This window comes from Anthonomus grandis, chromosome 6, assembly GCF_022605725.1.
Source record: "Anthonomus grandis grandis chromosome 6, icAntGran1.3, whole genome shotgun sequence".
In the NCBI taxonomy this organism is placed as follows: Eukaryota; Metazoa; Arthropoda; class Insecta; order Coleoptera; family Curculionidae; genus Anthonomus; species Anthonomus grandis.
The window spans coordinates 24,557,715-24,576,712 of record NC_065551.1 but is presented as its reverse complement, the minus strand read 5'-3'; the positions used below and the strand labels follow the sequence as shown (position 1 = coordinate 24,576,712).

The 18,998-nt window shown below is 27.5% G+C and overlaps 1 protein-coding gene across 3 annotated transcripts in view; it reads right to left on the bottom strand.

Moving 5' to 3' along the window:
• The window catches only part of LOC126737115 (transcription factor hamlet-like), a 185,977-nt gene that overhangs the window by 89,695 nt on the left and 77,284 nt on the right, over positions 1-18,998 (bottom strand). Inside the window, exon 1 of one of the 3 annotated variants that reach the window (XM_050441850.1) lies at positions 4,884-5,111. The exons of 1 other annotated variant lie outside the window; for it this stretch is intronic. The gene's annotated coding sequence lies outside the window, so the exon portion shown is untranslated. Of the gene's footprint in view, positions 1-91; positions 412-4,883; positions 5,112-18,998 lie in introns of those variants that run through there. One more of the 3 variants, XM_050441851.1, reaches the window with a different exon arrangement.

The following is an 18,998-nucleotide window of genomic DNA, read 5'->3' as shown; positions in this document are numbered from 1 at the left end:
TTTAAACAATGAAATTTTATCAAATTAATGGATTTTTGACTATACATATATATTTGGATATATATAATCCACTCTGAGGTATTTTACTTACCTGGGACTTTTATCCTTATCACATAAATCTTGCAAAGAAGCTAAGAGATTCGGAGGTATACCAGTCGTCGATCGGGTTTTTGCAACCTTAAGTATAGTTTGATCAATATATGCCACAGTGTATATAGGTAGTGGTTTAGTATTCTTGATATCAATAGAGCAAGTCCATTGAATATGTTTCTTACCCATTCCCTAATTTTTACAAGTTTTAGTTTAAAAATTAACACTACAACCGTCAAAGATCCTAAGAAAGTAAAATTAATTAAAAGTTTTAAAACATTTTAAAAAATGCACTTGATTAGTTGCACTAAATTTATAGGAATAAGATGTTGGGTTATCTAAAATTGAATGTTTTTTAAGAAGATTTGTGTTATCTTGTGATGTCTGCTAATTAATTAACAATAAAAAATAAAAACAAATAAACCTGTTATCTGAGATAATGTTGTGACAATTTGTTTTCGTCACATGCACATATTATTTAAAAACATAAATAAATAAGTGGATTATTTATCTCCCAAAATTTGTGCAAATTTAGGGTCAAAGAGATAAAAGTTTTTTAAAAAAAAGTTGATTTACTAGGAGGTTAGAACTTACGACCCCTACAGTTTGATGCTTTAAATCAGCTGGAATATCTTTGACCTCAAGACTTAACGGTTGATTTTAATTCAAAATTAAGTCCCTCAATTAAATCTGTACTATCAATAATAAAAAAATTAAAAAATTTACTCATCCGATTCCACATCAAAATAATTAAGGGCACTTAATTAATCGTTTTAGCCTTATATAGGATCGAGGCTCTTAAATAACGTTCCCCCGGAAAAATTTTAAAGAGCAACGATTCGGGAGCAGGCGATTCTTTGATAGAGCCATCTGCGGAACGACGTTCATTTGTCTGCCTGGGGGGCTCTGAGGGCCACTCGTCTAACCGACCCATTAGTCGAGAGATCCCAAAGAGGTTATGATGAGATTGAATCTGGTGGGGATCAATTAGGGACTTTTTAGGTATATAAGTGGAGTTTTAAAAAATTGTTTCGAAATACAGAATTTTTTCAAATAGGCAGTATACACAGATATATATGTCGACCTATGTTCAAACTAATATGCAACGGGAATCGATTTTCAGAAATAAGTTTTGGGTAAATGAGTAAAACGTAGCCGGGAATGAATTCATGAACATACTTAACTAAGTAGTTAATTGAGCTTAGAGGCAAGGACCGACAGTTTCTAAGAGACTTGATTAAGATCTATAACTGGCTAAGGATCGGAGGTTCTTATTTTTATTTCTTTGTATTAACGAGTGTTAAAATGTGATCTGAAAAGACATAATAATAGTAAGTTTCCCAAATCAGAAGTGGGATCAGTCCATCCACAATCGACTAGATATCCTAGTGAGTAAAACTAAAACAGAAGCAGATGTAACAGATCCCAAAGTTTGGCTAGTACTGTTTGTTATAACGCAAAAATTATCGGAGATTGTATTGGTGACCAGTTTATCGCGTGCATTTAAAGGAGAGGTTTATTCACTTTGGACCATTGGGTAAACCATGGAGGACATTGGCACAGAATTTTTAATAATGTTTCTAGAACACGTTGATCTTATGAAGATGTTTGAGAATGCAGTTTTTAGAATTGAAGCGTAAGCGATTACAGGCAGACAAAAGATTTCCATAGTTTTTGGCTTGTATTAAGCTCTACAGGTTAAATGACCGGCACTATGTCCAATTGATCTTGCACTTGTCCAATTCTTTACTCCGCCAGATAAAAGGAACAACCGTTTTTGGGCAAGTGTCGCAAATGTGGCAACATTAGACATCAGTATTGAATTAATGTTGTTGTTGAGTTATTAAGGCAAGACCCTTTGATGAAGACTATAGCTCATTTAAAGAGCACCGACCGTAGAGATCTGTTAGTTTACATCGCAGTGTTATAGGTGAGTTTTAATATTCAAAATATATAATAGTTAAAATAATTAAGTAATAGTGACAGGTGTTTTCTGTACATTTCCAATTTTTTTTAAATCCCCCATCTTTTATTTTTTGACTTACAACAAAATATTGTTCTCTATGATTTGCCCTATTTTTGACAAGAAATATAAAGGTAAAAGAAAATTTGCCATATTTTTAAAAGGTTTTGGGAAAATGAGGAAAAACTTCTAAGAGGTTCTCCCAATTTCATGGAAAACTGATGGACTTAAAAATTATTTTTCTATTGCATCTTATGCACATTAGCTTTCCAAGCAACTTTAGTCATAACAACTTTTTTTCCATCCAATAGTTTTCCAGTAGAAATGAAATTATGAAAAAATATGATCATTGTCCCATGGGTACCCCTTACGATTTTTTGCAAAAGACTTTTTTTAGGAAAATTGGATATAACTTCTTTCTGAAAAGTTTTTCCAAAAAAGTTTTATAAGACTCTTTAAACCTTTTTGGGCAGTTAATCAATTTATAAAAAAAAAATAAAATTAAAAAAAAATATTTATTTATTGTTCTCTCAAAAGTTTGTCAAAAATCTTCCATAACTCTTTTATTTTTCGATTTACGACTAAATTTTTTAATTTGTTTTTTCTGGAAATTTTTTTCAAAAAAGTTTTAAATTACTTTTTTAAATCTTTTTGGGCAGTTAATCAATTTATAAAAAAAAAATAAAATAAAAAAAAATATATTTATTTATTGTTCTCTTAAAAATTTGTCAAAAATCTTCCATAACTCTTTTATTTTTCGATTTACGACTAAATTTTTGAATTTGTTTTATTCTTGATAAAAGTTTTAATGCTAAAAGAGAATTTTTCATATTTCCAGTAGTTTTAAAAAAAATAAGGAAAAACTGTTAATAAATTTTTCCCAATTTTGTGGAAAACTGTTGGATTTGAAAAGAAAATTATTTTGCACTACAGATGATGCCCATTGACATTCGAAACAACTTTTGTTTTACCATTTTTTTCTTTATTAAATAGTTTTCCAAAAAAAAATAAATACCAAAATTATTAAAATTTTCCCATGAATTTCCCTCATGGATGAATTTTCCCTTTGAAAGGATGACTTTTTGGGAAAAGCGTAAATTTAGTAGTATCTTTTGAAACGGTTTTATATTTTCTTTCTGGACTTTTTTGAAGCTTTTTGGGATATTTATCAAATTTCTCAAAAAAATTATTTTTCAAATTTTTCACCGAAAAAATTTTCAATTTTTCAAAAATCCTTTATAACTTCTTTAATTTAAGGTCTATTACTAAATATTAATTTATATGATTTGTTCTATTTTTGATTAGCATTCCAATTCTACAAGAAAATTTTCTTTATTTCCAGTAGGAGAAAATTAGGAAAACTGGTTAAAGGTTTTTCTCAAAATGGGATTTTTGCCTCTTTGGCTGGTAATTCTGGCATTTTTGTCTCTGATATTATTGTCCAAAGAATTAAACTAGAAACTTTTTTCGACGACCTTGACGATTACCTCTCAACATTAAAACCGTCAAATTACTTAGAAATTTTAGTACTAAAGGCTTAAGTGCCCTATATATATTTTTTGAAGAACATTTGTATACAGAACAAAAGCGAAAATTAGTACTTCGTATCAAATATCTTTTTTCGCATTAAGCATTAGCCCTGCCTCTAATCAAATCTAGCTACTCTTAGTATTCTTTTACAAATGGCAATTTAAACATAACTACCGATATCCACGGAAAGATGTTAAATTATTCTCAGTCCTAAAAATGAAACTAGTGAGGAGAAAAGTGTTTGCTTATAGCAGGATGCATCGGACATATTTTAAAAGAACCATCAGAAAGAATTAAAACCTGTCTTAATTTATAAATTTGAATTTGAAATATATGGATATATAAATATCATTTTGTCTTTTATTTATTAAATAAGTATATAACATTTGAATTTAATATTAAAATAAGTCAAGTACAAGAGTTATTTACCTTTGAAAGTATTACGTTATAGAGTAAACTGCAAAAATAGAACAAAAAGATTATATACCTTTTTGTAAAAAAAAACTTCATGTTTATTTAGGGAAAAAATATGTAACGTCTAGAAAATCTAAGATTGTCAAAAAGAATAAAAATTATAAAACCTATATTTTATTTCAACATAATATTACAATATTAAATAGAAAACCACCTCTGTGCATCATGAATGTTTTATATGAAAATGTTATGGTAAGGAATGCAAAAATAATCGGCTGCAATAATTGAACGTTAATTATTATAACAGATATTATATTTATTGTAAAATTTTACTAAAAGTTACGCAGATTCGTAAATTTCACGTCTAAAATATGCCAAGTAACTCAGTAAAAACATGGGAACTTACAATTTTATAATACGTTTAGCGTTTTTTGTCCCGGTTGCATATTGACTATTTTACTCTTTCATTTGCGCATTTTATCGGCTTTTATCTGGATGTGGTTGAGTTGTAATTTTAATTTTCTCTCAAAGATGTAAAAATCGTTAGCAAAATGTTGAAAATTATAGAAATGCTAAAATTAAATTTAAAAAAAATAACAAAAAAGAACGCAAAATTCAAAATAAAAAAATAAAAAAAAAATTGATAAGAACTACTTTAAGTAATAATAATATTTTCTGTTATAAAACACAATCAAACACGCCAATTAAAAGAACTTGGCATTACTCTTCTTCTTTTTTCCTACTTTTTCTTCTTTTTAAATTGAAAAAAAAAACATATTATTTTTTTTCATGTTGTAAACGTTTTTAAACGATCAAATTATCATTACAAAAGCAAATGTAAAAAGTTTTTAAACCAAAATGCCTATACACCTTAAAAAACACTTACCTTAAATTAAATCAGCCTAATAAATTACGTATAAATGAAACCAACACAAGCACCTTAGAGTATATATCAATCAACTCGCGCAGCTTCAACTTAATCTTAAAACACTTTAAAAACCCAACTCGGTGTGTTCATCTAAATATCCAGATGACAACTGTCATCAAACCAGTCAAGCACCCAAAACGAAAAACGTGAGCTCCGCAAGAAGACAGACGTCGTCCAGTGCTTCTGGATGATAAGCGTTTTTCCCACACTCTTAATCGCATTAAAAATACTCCCAAACAGGCACACTGATGCACCTTTGTTTCATGTTTTATCCCAACACGATAAGATAGGATTTATTGTTTAATGTGTTATTCTGTTATTATAACATTCGCGATGATGCCCCAATAGGTTTAGACATGATTAACGGTGTGAACATGCATGCGTTGGCGAAAATTTTGAAATTTACCATCGTTGTCTGCTTTGTAAGGTGATTTTGTAAGACATTCCAGTCATATCTTTTTAATTATTGCTGGTAGACTGGCTATTTGAAATAATAACACCTGATTCTGATGACGCGAGTTTGAATAAGATTTATTACGAAGAAATTTACGAGTGGCAATCAGCGGTCACAATATTTTGTTGATGATTTATGAAGTTTTGATAAACAGGGTCTCATTGAATTTATTTTTCTTTTGTCTATTTCTTGTTGCACTAATGTTTTACTATGTTTTTTTCTTCTCTTACTTGAATCTTAAAATTTTAATTTTTTTTTGCTGTAGAAAAAAATTTTTTTTTGAAATACATTTCTTTAGTTTTAAATTTTTTGTATAGTGAATTAAAATATTACTTTTATCTCGTTTTGTCTTTATTCATCAGCCAAAAATTGTGTTTTTAATTATATTGGTTAAAACTATGTACTTGGTACAGTCGGTTTTTTTTCCATATACATTTTATAATTTTTTTATATAGCTTTGTTGTTGTCAACCTCACCATTCTTGCGAAACTGTGATAGTTAAAATCTGTGATAATTTTAATAGAGAAATAGATAAGGGTAATTTTGTTTTGGCAATTTTCTTGGATTTTAGAAGAGCGTTTGAGACGGTTAATTGCAATGTTTTACTTCTTAAAATGGAAAAAATGGGGACAGGAGGTACAGTTTTAAGTTGGTTTAAATCGTATTTGCATAACAGGAAATAAGTGCTCAAATTACTATATATAATTAATAATATATATATAATTAATAAATTATCTGTTGCTGAAAATATTAATCATGGTGTTCCCCAAGGTACTGTGTTGGGTCCAATTCTATTCCTTATTTATATTAATGATATTGTCAATATCATTAGTAGGAGTAACTCAGCATTATTTGCAGATAACACTATGCTGTATGTTGAGGGAAAGGATATTAAAAAAATGCAAGAAGATCTAAGCTTTGATTTGGATAACGTATACAAATGGCTGTGTAATAATAACTTAAGTATTAATGCAGCTAAAACAAAATTTTGTCTGTTTGGAAGTAAAGCTAGATTAACCCAAGTAAATTTGAATGTAATAAAAGTAGAGATAAGTAATAAAACAATATCCTACCAAAAAGAAATTAAATATTTGGGTGTTGTTTTGGATCCACATTTGAATTTTGATTCTCATATTGACAGCATAACACGCAAAATGTCAAAAAAACTTAATTTTTTATCGAGAATTGGCAGAAAACTCTATTTACAAACAAAATTGCTAATTTATAATAATATTATTTTGCCGCACTTGGATTTTTGTTCTACACTTTTGTTTGGTATTCCGGATTACACGATCAATAGACTTCAAATCATACAGAGCAGAGCCACGAGAATAATATTAAAATGTAATAGCTATACACCGGTAGATAATATGTTAAATGTACTACATATCTTATCGGTTAAACAAAAAATATTATTTAGTACCTGTATGTTTATTTTTAAATTAAAAAATAAATTGCTACCACACTATATTTGTGAGTATAACAGGAGGATTTTGTATTGATGGGTAGACATACTTCAAACAGAATGACAAACACTATTCTACACAAAGGTCTTTTATATTTTAATAAATTACCCATTAATATAAAGAACTGTAGAAGCCTAATTATGTTTAGAAAAACGTTGAAAAGACATATATATATATATATATATATATATATATATATATATATATATATATACATATGTAAGTGTTTAATATTTTAATTGTCTTTCTTTGTGTCTTTTAGTTTTACACTTCTTAGTATCGTTTTAAATTATATTTGTGCATAAGTTTTATGTTTATTTTTTCTATATTTTAATTTTTTTTGTAGTTTACCGTTATACTTTATTCTTTTATTATTTATTTGCTTACTTTTATTAGTGCTTTTTATATTTTCTAGTTTTATCAAGATATTGTAAATATGTTTTAAAAATTATAATATATATTATTGTACTTGTATGTAGCAATATGCTAAATAAATAAACATTATTATAATTATTATTATTATTATTTAATACAAAATCACCAAACATTTGGATATTTGGACCTTTTTGTCTTTTTATTATTATTTTTTTATTTTTGTCAATAGTTCAATTTTCTTCATTGTTTAGTTTACATAATATTTTCTGCTTTCATATTTTTTTTACTGTTCTTACTTTTACGTAAAAAATTTATGTAGTATTCCTAATTTTCTTTATGCCCATGTAATTAAGGCAAAATTGACATTTTTTAATTTAACTGGATAATTTTTTACGATTTATTCTTCTATCTACTTTTTTCAATTCTTCTGTGTCTTTGCTCTCAAATATTATTTGATACAGAAATTGTTGATCTAAAGTTCCTTTCCATTATCAAGTCTTAACTTATTTGTATTATATGTAAGTAGTATTTTTCCTTCTTCTATTTCTTTTTAGTATTTTTTATTTTCCTATTTTTTTTTTAATTTTAGTTCCTATTTCTTCTAGCTTTTTGTTTTTAAATATTATTATATTTATTCTGTTTTAAATGTCTTTCTGACTGTTAATTTTTTTTATTTTCCGATTTGAATTAAAACTGAGTCATTTTAGTATTTGGTCTCTTTCAAGTTTGTTCTCTATATAAATTTATTTTTTCTCAATTTGTACACATTTTGCATTTTCGGTTTGTTATCCTTTTCTAGTTAATCAACTTCCTTTCCCCTTAATCATTTTTTATATTTTTCAGTTTTTATTTTCTTATTACTTCTAACCTTTTTCCTAAATTATTGAGTTTTTTTACAGAAGAAAATAATAGCATATACTATTTTTTCGACTATTTTTTTTCTTATTCAAATTCCTTGTAACTTGTGTTTTTATTATTCTTTTTTCATTTTCATAATTTCTCATCCTTATTTAAGCAATTATGCCTTTTTTAATCAAACTTGTTAATTTCTCAGTTTTTTCATCACCTAATTTTTAGTGTGTCGTACTTTTCTTGGTAATAGAACATTTTCTTTAATAATTCGCATTTATTATTTTATTATAAAAAACAACAAAATAAAGTCAAATTTTTATTGTATTTAATCTTTAATTTGTTTTGAATTTTTTTTAAGTTAAGTTAATAATTTTTATTTTTATTCTTTAATTTAAAGAGTTTCAATAAAAATCATTTTTTGTTCAGGTTCATATCAATTTTTCCGTTGAAGCTAAACAATAAAAGCACCATTTGAATAGTATCCGTATACCAACTGTGTTTAATATAGGCCTTATCATTATTTTTATTTAATATGTGATTTAGTTTTTCATCCTTGTTAAAATTCTTTTTCTTCGTTTCTTTCTTTTTAAATAACAAATAGAATGGTAAGTTTCATTCTAGTCATTTTTATTATTGTTCTTCTCATCCAAGTGTTTGTCCATTTGTCTTTACCTTTTTTATTAGTCTTAGGTTTTTTGTATATTAAATGTTTTCTTCTCGTTATCATATCTTATTGACGTCTTTCTTTCTGATGATTTTACCTGACTGCACGATTTTTAGCCAAAAAACCAAAGGCGAAATTTCAACCTTATCAAAAGTCTTACAGAAGTCTAAAAATTACTACTATCTACTTTGAATCTTTAACATACGAAGGACATGTAGAGAGCATGATCCTTTTATGGCCCCATTCCAGATTAAAAGATTGAACATTAATTTAGATTCCATTTCCTATTGTTCAATCTTCGTATTACTAATATAAAAATATTGACATAAGTACTCTGTTTTAACATGCACAAACTGATTATATATTTTTTTAATTAAAAATAGTAAGGATCCCTTATTTATTATGTAAAATTTAAGTTAAAGGGCTGGTATGTGTTCAACCCAACCAAACCAAACCTAGCCCATTCCCTGTGTTAGATGAGAAACATAAGTTATTATTAGTACTATATAAGTACTTGTATAAAAAATCGACATTGAAACAAAACTTTAAACAAAATAACCTGTCACCTGACACCTTTATGTAATAAAATAATAATATCTAAACAATGAAACTTAAGAAAATAGCTTCACAATCCGGCAACGATGTAGTGATTAGTTTAATTCTCCTGAATAGGTTATGTGTGTGAACTGTCAATATTCTGATAGTTAATTATAAACGTCAACGTTCCTAATTTGAACATGGTAATTTGATAAACAGTCTTAAAAAAGTGCTGAGTTTTTATTTATTTAATATAGGATATTTTCAATACTTCTGTTTATAAGTAAATAGGAGCATAGGAAAATCGTCATCCATATACAATATAAAATTTTATTCTTTTTTATTAAAAAATGGCTCGTCTAAATTTTTTTTTATTTTAGTATAATAGATCTAAGGTAAGCTTTCTAAACATATAAAAAAAAGGATAAAAATCATTGGATCGTAAATTACTCAATCACCACCCTTTTTAATCAAATTTATTAATTTATCGTTTTTTTACTAAATTTTCAGATTTTTAGTATGTCAAACTTACTGCTTTCCTTGTTCGCTGAATATTTTCTCAAATATTTCATATTTTTTTAAAAAAAATTAATAAGAGGCAATTCTTGTGTTTATTCTCCATCTCTTATTCTTGTTGGTGCTCTTTATATTCGCTTTTCTTTGTTTTTTCTATTTATTTATTTAATTTTTTAATTTGTTTTGGGATTTTTTTTAGGGTAAGTTTCTTTTTGTTTAGATTTATAGCGACTTTTTCCGACGAAGCTAAAGAATGGAAACTCTTTTCACTCTTTATTTTTTAAGGGCCCTATTTAAATATTACACTGATGGGTATAATAAATGCGTTTAATATACGTCTGGCTATTATTTTTATTTAATATTTGCTTTAATTTATCATTCTTCTTAAAATTGCATTTCTTCTTATCTCGCTTTATAAATAATAGATAAAATATTAAGTTTAATTTTTGTAATTTTTATTATTGTTTTTCTCATCCAAGTTCCCACATGTGTCCATTTGTTTTTACCCTTTTTTTATTAGTCTTGAGTTATTTGGTTATTAAACTTTTTTGTCTCGTTGGAATATTTTATTGACGTATTTCTTTCTAAACATTTTACCTGACTGCATGATTATTACCAAGAAAACCAAGGCCGAAATTTAAATCAAAGGAAGCACCACTTACCATCAGAAAAAACGTTAGCCTTACAGAAGTCTCGAAACTACTACTACCTACTTTGAATTTCTAACATACGAAAGACATGTCACAATATCCAAAGAGGCCTCATTCCAGATTAAAAAATTAAACATTAATTTAGTTCTCATTACATTTGCACTCTCGACAGTTTGAATCTCAAGCCTGTTGACAGAAACATTTGATCAATATACTTTTCTGTTCATGTTAGATGTCCCTAAAACAGAAAATCACAATTTATCCATTTAACCCAGGAAACTTTAATTCCCTTCACATATTTAACCAGAAAACAGATATTAAATTAAGGAAAATTGCCATCGACGAGTCTGAATAGATCCTTAATTGGTTCTTCAACTTGGTAATGGTAGAAAGACACGCGATTTCGTGCCGAACTTTATCCATAAGGGTCGTCGCTTAATCAAGGAGCCAAGTCTGATAGACAAAAGTTAATAGAAGGGTTCGTAATAAAGATTTTAAGAGGATTTAGTGTTGGAAATATTCCTTTCTGTAATTGGTGTCACGAAACGTCTATTTTTCAAATAAATAACGTTTCTTATGTAATAAATTTTTATGCTAATCGAATCCACGCGTCATTTAGCAAAACCATAATAAAACCATCAAAAATCAGTGACGCAAACAAAGTCATCACTTTGTTCTTTGGCTGATCCCTTCCGAGCCAGGTGTGGGGTGTGAATGGAGTTGTCAGATATATCTGCCGTACATAGGATCATCCCTTATACGGCCCTATGCCCTTACACGATTCTCTTGTCGGCACAACACCCTGAAATTTGATGTATGCAGTTTTAAGTTTAAAAATGGTTTGCACCAATATTAAGGCACATTATTCTGTTTGTATATGACGCTCAAATTTATAAGATGCTTAGTAAAGATTTTATAAATGTAAAATGACGCTTTTGGATTGTTATTTGGGAGTTTATGATGCATGAGTGTGCTAAGTTGTTGATTTTTTTTCCTATTCATTCATTCCTATACGATATATACACATAATCTTTCGAAGCATAATTGTTTTTATACGTCTTTTAAAATATTTTTATGAATTTCCTTTATTCCTCTCAGTATTTTAATTGTTTAATAAATAATATATATATTTTTTTTAATATGTTAAAAATCGTCTCCTTAAAATACCTTTTTTTATGAAATAAATTAAAATAAAAGAGTAAAATAAACACTTTAATTTTATTTGGTGGCATTTATTTTCGTTCAATATAACTTTTTTTAACTTTTATTTTTATTGAATCTATATTATTAATTTATTTTACCCTTCAAAAACCTATTTGTTTACGCATTTTTGACTTTTTAATATTTTTTCTTCTGTTCTGTGCATTTGTAATTTCTTTTCTCTGAAGTTATATTGCTTGCTTTTCTTCTACTCTATGCGCATTTCTCCACTTAAAATTATTTTTTCAATAAATGCTACTTTTGTTTAAATACATTTATATACTTTACCTGTTTCTGTTTATCTCTTTTTTTATTCTTCAAATTTATTGTTTAAATTTTTAAAGAACGGTCACCAAAGAACTATAGGAATTCATTAATTTTTTTTTTTTTAAATATAAAATATAAATAGAAAAAAAGAAATTGTCTTTGAAAAGCTTTAATAGCAAATAATTCCTAGTATTAAGTTATTTAGTGACTCAGTTCTCTAGTCTCTTTGTCATTGAAACTGTTTATGAGATGTGTGCGTCTGCTTCCCGTTAATTTTCATATATTTCTCCTTAATTTAGATACAATTATTTCTCTTTATAAATGTTTAAAAAAATATATATATTTTTTATATTTATTTTTAGTAATTATAAGTTTTTTTTAATACAACACAATTATCCCAATTAATGTTCTATAATCTTTTTTTTTTCATTATATATATACATATTACGAATTTCCTTCTTAATTTATATAAACTAAGCATAATCGTTTGTTAATTCAATTAAAATATTTTAATTTTTTTAATATATTTGGAAAAATTCTAAAAACAAATTACCAAGTAGTAAGGAAAGAAACAGAAATTATACCACCCAATATTTTAAAATCGAAATTCTGGATTTTCTAAAGCAAATCCTGAAAGTTACTGCCAACGAACTCAATAAATACAAAGAGGCATATCAAAGCTGAATTACAATAATATAATAATATACAATAAAATATTGAAAAAAAAGGATACATTTTATATAAGCAAACAAATTATGAGCTATAATAATTATGGTACTATATGGTCTTGGTAATAAAAATAGTACACACCTAGGAACACTATATTTACTACTACTTTGTGTAATTACAAAAAACCCAAATGAAATTTTTAGGTTCATTTGGTTTATAAAGGTGTAAACAGGTGGACAATACAGTAATCGCACATTAAACAGTTCTCTTAAATAGAGTAAAGAGGTGAAATAGCATTTGGTCTTTCTATAGATAACTTGGAATATATAATTTTGGGCACTTTGGAAGACTTTACCCCAAAGAACCACACTATACCTAGGCAAAGGTTCAAGAATGCCCCTATAAACCAGAATCAACAACTATTTGCCTAAAATTTCCCTGGATATATAGAGCTTGTATTATTGAACTTCCTTATACTATTTGATAATCTTAAAACGTGACAATCCTCCATAAAAATACGCACATAATGTGGATCCTACGAGATGAAAGGGCATAAAATTAGTCTTTGAAATACTCAATAATAGCTTAAAAGATTCCAGCTAATGTTTGTTTTTACTGATTCTGTTAATACCATTATTTCTCACCGGACGTCTCTTCCAAAAAAACAACTCCTGTATCATCGGCATACGATATTAGAGATCCATTCTTCATTGCGATATTAATCAGAAGAGAATTAATTTTTCTTATGAAGAAAATTGGACCAAGAACAGCACCCTGTGGGATTCCAACATTGATAAGAAGTTTTTGGCTTATGGTTTCTCTAATATGAGCTGACGGCAGCATGTCTCTAAGGTAGTTGGCAAAGAAATTTAATAACGTCCCTCTCACACCATAAGATTCCAGGAGAATCAGGCCATGAGGGACCCTGTCAAGGCTTTAGCCAAATCAAAAAAGACTGCAAGACTTTTTTTCCCCATTGTACAGGAGGCTATCTGTGATCTAGCCACACAATTTACCAGGCTGATAAAAGCAAATTGCCTCTAAGATTTGATTGAGTTAAATAGGCCTTAAATAGGTCCTCCTAGTCTTGTAAATTGGTTTAACAATAGCAACTTTTGAAGATTTTGCAATTTTAGCTGTTTTGAAAAATAATTATATTATATCAGAAAGTTGAGAAACATATGAATGTGTTTTACCATTTTTGAAGTTATACCTACCATCAGCTTTTATCTGATTTTTTAGCTGATGGTTCATCTGAGGCAGAAGATTTTTTTAACGTTGTATTTTGTTAATTAATTTTGCTTTTATTTGTTGGTCTATGAAACATAGAATATGGTGCAACTGATCTTATTTTTATGATTAGGAGGGGATTATATTTCTTTGAATATGTTATAGCCCGTATTTATGAAAAAATCATATTTATTGAATTTAGAGATATTATTATATATATCTATATTTATTATATATATGATACTTCATTTATAATATTGTACAATATTTTAATGTCACTAATATTTAAGCACTTTAAAAATCATGATTGCATTTTTTTACTAAATTATGTGCGCTATTTGATAAATGCTATTTTGTTTTTTCAAGTATTATTTGAGAATGAAAACGTTTATCATAGCCCACGAAACTTTAAACTACAAAAATTTAAATAATAACAAAACTAATGATTGGATGGCAAAGTTGCAATGGATGAAAACGACTCTATTTTCCTGGAAGAAATTGTACGGTCAAAAACATAGTTAATTGCCTAAGCATCAAATTTTGCCCATCAGGCAGAAAAAAAACATTTAAATTTTATTTAACTAAGCCTAAAAAATATGATAGTATAAATAATGTCCATGTCCATTTAATTTCTACTCTTAAATTATTTTCCTTTTTAATTAAAACTTAACTAATGCATATTAATTTAAATACTAAGCAAAAGATAATTGCATCCATTAAAGTTATGCATATTAATCTTTAATATAAAAATTACGATAGATGTCATGCATATTTTTTCACAATACTATTTTTAATAACAATCCACATAAAACATGTTCATAAGAAACGTCAATGAAATTGTTCTTAAGCATGTCTCAATTTATGTTTTTAATATTCTTTTATTTAATTATAGGCATGATCTTGACCTAATTCAATTGACATTTTTATTTTTTAGCATATTCGTTTATGTATTTGTGTTTGTCACCCTTTAATCTTTTTTGGCATTTAAATTTTTCTTCCAAAAAGTGCATGCCTTTTAAATTTGTTTAAACATTTGCTTTAAAAAAATATATGTCAAATGATAATCTTTTATTTTTATAATATTTAGTATCTTCTTTAGTTTTTATAATCTTTTTATATTTTATATTTTTATATTTATATTTTTTATAAATAAAATAAATAAATCAAATGCTTTTTTTGCAATTTTGGCTTTTGCTTGTTTTTATTTATATTTTCTTGATTGTTTTGGTGTAAAAGTATAGTCATATTCTATTTGTATTTTTTATTTCATTGGAGTTTTATTCCGCTTATCTTCTTGCTTAGAATTACTACCCTTATAAACAAAACTAAATAAATAAAACCAAGTCAACCTAAAATCCATATCCAGAAAATTTATTAATCTGAAGTTTGACATTTCATGGGTGCAATTTGTCCTTATCCACTTCAAACAGATTAATTTTTGGTTGCCCCTATCTATCTACGAAAACGTTTTGCCGGATTTTCTTGACACAATAAATTGATATATATTTTGCTTTGCCCCTGTATGCATTGTATTTAGGCGAATTATTTAAGTGTAAATCTGTGCACATAAGGATTTTTTAGTAGTATACATGGTTTATCTTTGTCAGAAATATGATTTTATACTCCGAAGTTCGATAACCCAATAACAAAACAATTTTTTGAAAATAATTAAAAAGGCGATCATGGCAACAAAACGTTCGGCGTTGCGCACTTTAGGATTTATGGCCCACTAATGGCCCACTTAAGTGAAGTAGAGATGCCATATATCTGTCTTTAACACTTGTGCGTTGCCACCTTACAACAAAGTGGTCTTGTACTACAAGAATTCCGAAGGGGTTATTGCACGATAGCTGAGCTGAATTACTTAATGCCTAATTGCTATTAGATCGTGATTTATTAGGGAAGTACTAGGCACGTTGTTTTATATCTGTCAAAATTTAATGGTTTTGTAATTATTGAAGGTGTGGTATACCAGGCGTTAGTAAAATTTATTACTTAAGTAATGGAAGTACTAAAAATGTATGTCAAAAAACGCATAAAAACCAACCTCATACAAAATATTTAGCTTTAGTCTACCTACTGATTTAAATTTGATATAATTTTATTTAATATCATTAATTTCAGATCATGTCTTAAATGTACACAAATATCTGATTTAAAAAACAGCTAGTTTACAACCCTAAAATGAAGAAAATGCCCATTTTAGTTATGCCAATTTATGCAAAATTTTAACCCATTTTCTTTGCTATTGCTTTAAAATCTCGTTATACTTTGCTCAATTTTAAAAAGTCAGCTACTTATAATTAAATATAATTTTTCAATTCATATAGCATCAAGCTACTGACATAATTTTATTTCATCCTAATAATTACAGGCTTAATAGTAGACCAAATATCCAATGAGAAAGAATTAGTTTACAATATTAAAAGTAATAAAATGTCCATTTTAGTTGTGTCGATCTATGCATAATTTAAACAGACATTATACATATTTTCTTTTTTATTGCTTTTAAATCTCGTTATAAATTGTTTAATATAAAAAATCAAACACTAACAATTAAATATAATTTTTCTAATGAGTATAGCGTCAAGCTACTGGCATAATTAAATTCCATACCACTGATTTCTTCTGCTAACATGTCTTAATTGTATACCAAATATCCAAATGAAAAAGTGAATTTACTACCTTAAAATCAATAAAATGTCCATTTTAGTTAAGCTGATCTATGCAAAATTTCAATAGACATTGTACCTATTTTATTTGCTATTGTGTTTAAACCACCTTTTACTTGGCTTACGTTAAAAAATCAGGCACCTATCATTAAATATATTTTCCAAACCGTATGGTCTAAAGCTACTGACATAATTTCATTTCATCCCAACAATTCAGGTTATATGTCTCAATCGTATTATTAATATCCAATAGTTAATTTAAAAAATCACCTATAATAAAATATAATTTTTGTATCTACTGGTTGTTTTCTTCCTTAAATAAGTTATAAACTTTTCTTTTAGTGTTAAAAATTGACTACTTAAGTAATGTTAACCCTGGGCATAACTTATATGATTATGGTACACAGTTTCTTTGAAATACAGAACAAATCAAGTACAATTGGGTACAATTATCCAAAACCTGTTAAATTAATTATCATTACCTACTACTACTTAAAAAATGAAATTTTCCCCAAAAAAATCTCAAAATCGAACACATCGTCAAATTGAAAATTTCCATTTATCTTCGACGCTGGCGTTTAGACCGTATCTTTTTCAATAAATCACCTAATTTCGGCGATTCTAATGAATCGAATGATGGACCCCATTGTGACGTTGAATGGGGTGTCGCGAGAACATCTGCTATCGTTGTTGCCCTGTGCCAACTCGATTGAGCGATCATTTTATTCCCAAAAGATATGTGGACATCGGAGGTGTTAGTTGATTTATTCTTTGCTGAAATGCTACGATGGTCATTTAAGTGGGGACGAGGGTTTTAATGTTTATTAAGGAGCATTAGAATATTAAACTTTTCATTCGTTTATGTTTTTTTCTACAAAGTACTTAGCATCGTTCCAGAATGCGCTAATTTGCCAAAAGCTCTAGAAATGTCCTTAAAGTCTCTAGACATCTACAATTCATATCTGGACTTATTATTATTATTATATAAGATAATAATAATAATAATAATCTTTATTTAGCATAAATAGCTACATACAAAAACAACAAATTTCCCAAAAAATTAATAAAACTAAAAATACATATAATATTAATAATAATGTTCATAAAGCTAATTCAACAACATATTTAGTCAGCAAGAGTACATATATAAATAAGCAATAAATATCAAATGCTGGGTATCCCGATCCCCGACACTTGCAACGCCCCGGTTTTACCAGGAACAGCAGCATCCCGGTTAATCCAAGGAATACCGCAATATTCCGGTCCGTCTAAACATTGCCATGTCGGCGACCTAAGCACCCCGCCACCAAAACTGGTTCAGAAATTATTAAAAATTACTACATACATAACCCTAAAGCGCCCTTACTAACTTTACAATAATATTAATAATTAATTAGTTATTAATATACCCTTATAAATTAATCAATAAACGCTTATTGTGTAAAAAATATAATATACATATGCACTTGAGGTTACTATTAACATGTGGATCTAAACAAAACAATTGATGTAATCAAAATTTGCAGTGCTCGCAAATAACCATAATATGTTACGCCAATAGGTGAATTTTGGTCATGAGATCAATTACCTATAGGCTGGTGAACTGGATCAAATACAGGGTGTCCTGTTTTTTTTTTTAAGAGACCATGTCAAATCCCGATTAATCCATGAATACTTTTTCAGTATCCCGGTTGTTCCAAGGATAGCAAACACAGCTCTTCTGCCACCCACAAATACCTCATCACTACAATATTTATCTGCACATATATTTACTATAATAATTTAAGCCACATACTAAAATTAAACTTAAAATAAGTGTTAAACTATAATAGTGATCCTAAACAACATACTATAAAAAAAACAAAATGAAAATAAAAAAAAATCAATTAGGCAAAGGTAACAAAATCCTAGGACAATATATGTGCCCTAACCAACCTTTTAAAATTATTTACAGAATCACAGTCTCTTATGCTTGTTAGTAATCTATTAAAATCTTGTAAGCCTCTCTGTAGGACAGAATTTAACATCTGGTTAGAGTTACACCTATCGATCAGTATGAAATTGTTACAGTAGTAATTTGATTGAAGTATTTAATTTGACTCTCATATTCTATCTTTTCAATATTTACGACAATGTTAATATATTTCATATTGATGTGCAATAATTTGCTCTTTTTCCCAAATAAACAAAATTTCAATTTTGATGTATTTAAACAAAGATTATTACTGCAAAGCCATTTAAATAAATTAGATAAATCATTATTAAGAATTATTTGCATTTTATTTAGATCCCTCCCGATTAAATAAATCATAGTGTCGTTAGCAAAAAGCTCTATTTTACAACCACTTATAACATTGACGATATCATTAATATATAACAAAAATAACAGGGGACCTAAAACAGTTCCCTGAGGTACTCCATATTTGTTTATTAGTAATTCTGACACACTGTTTTTAAGCTTGACTTTTTGCGACCTGTTTTGTAAAGATTTAAACCACATTAAAACTTTATGTTTAGTATC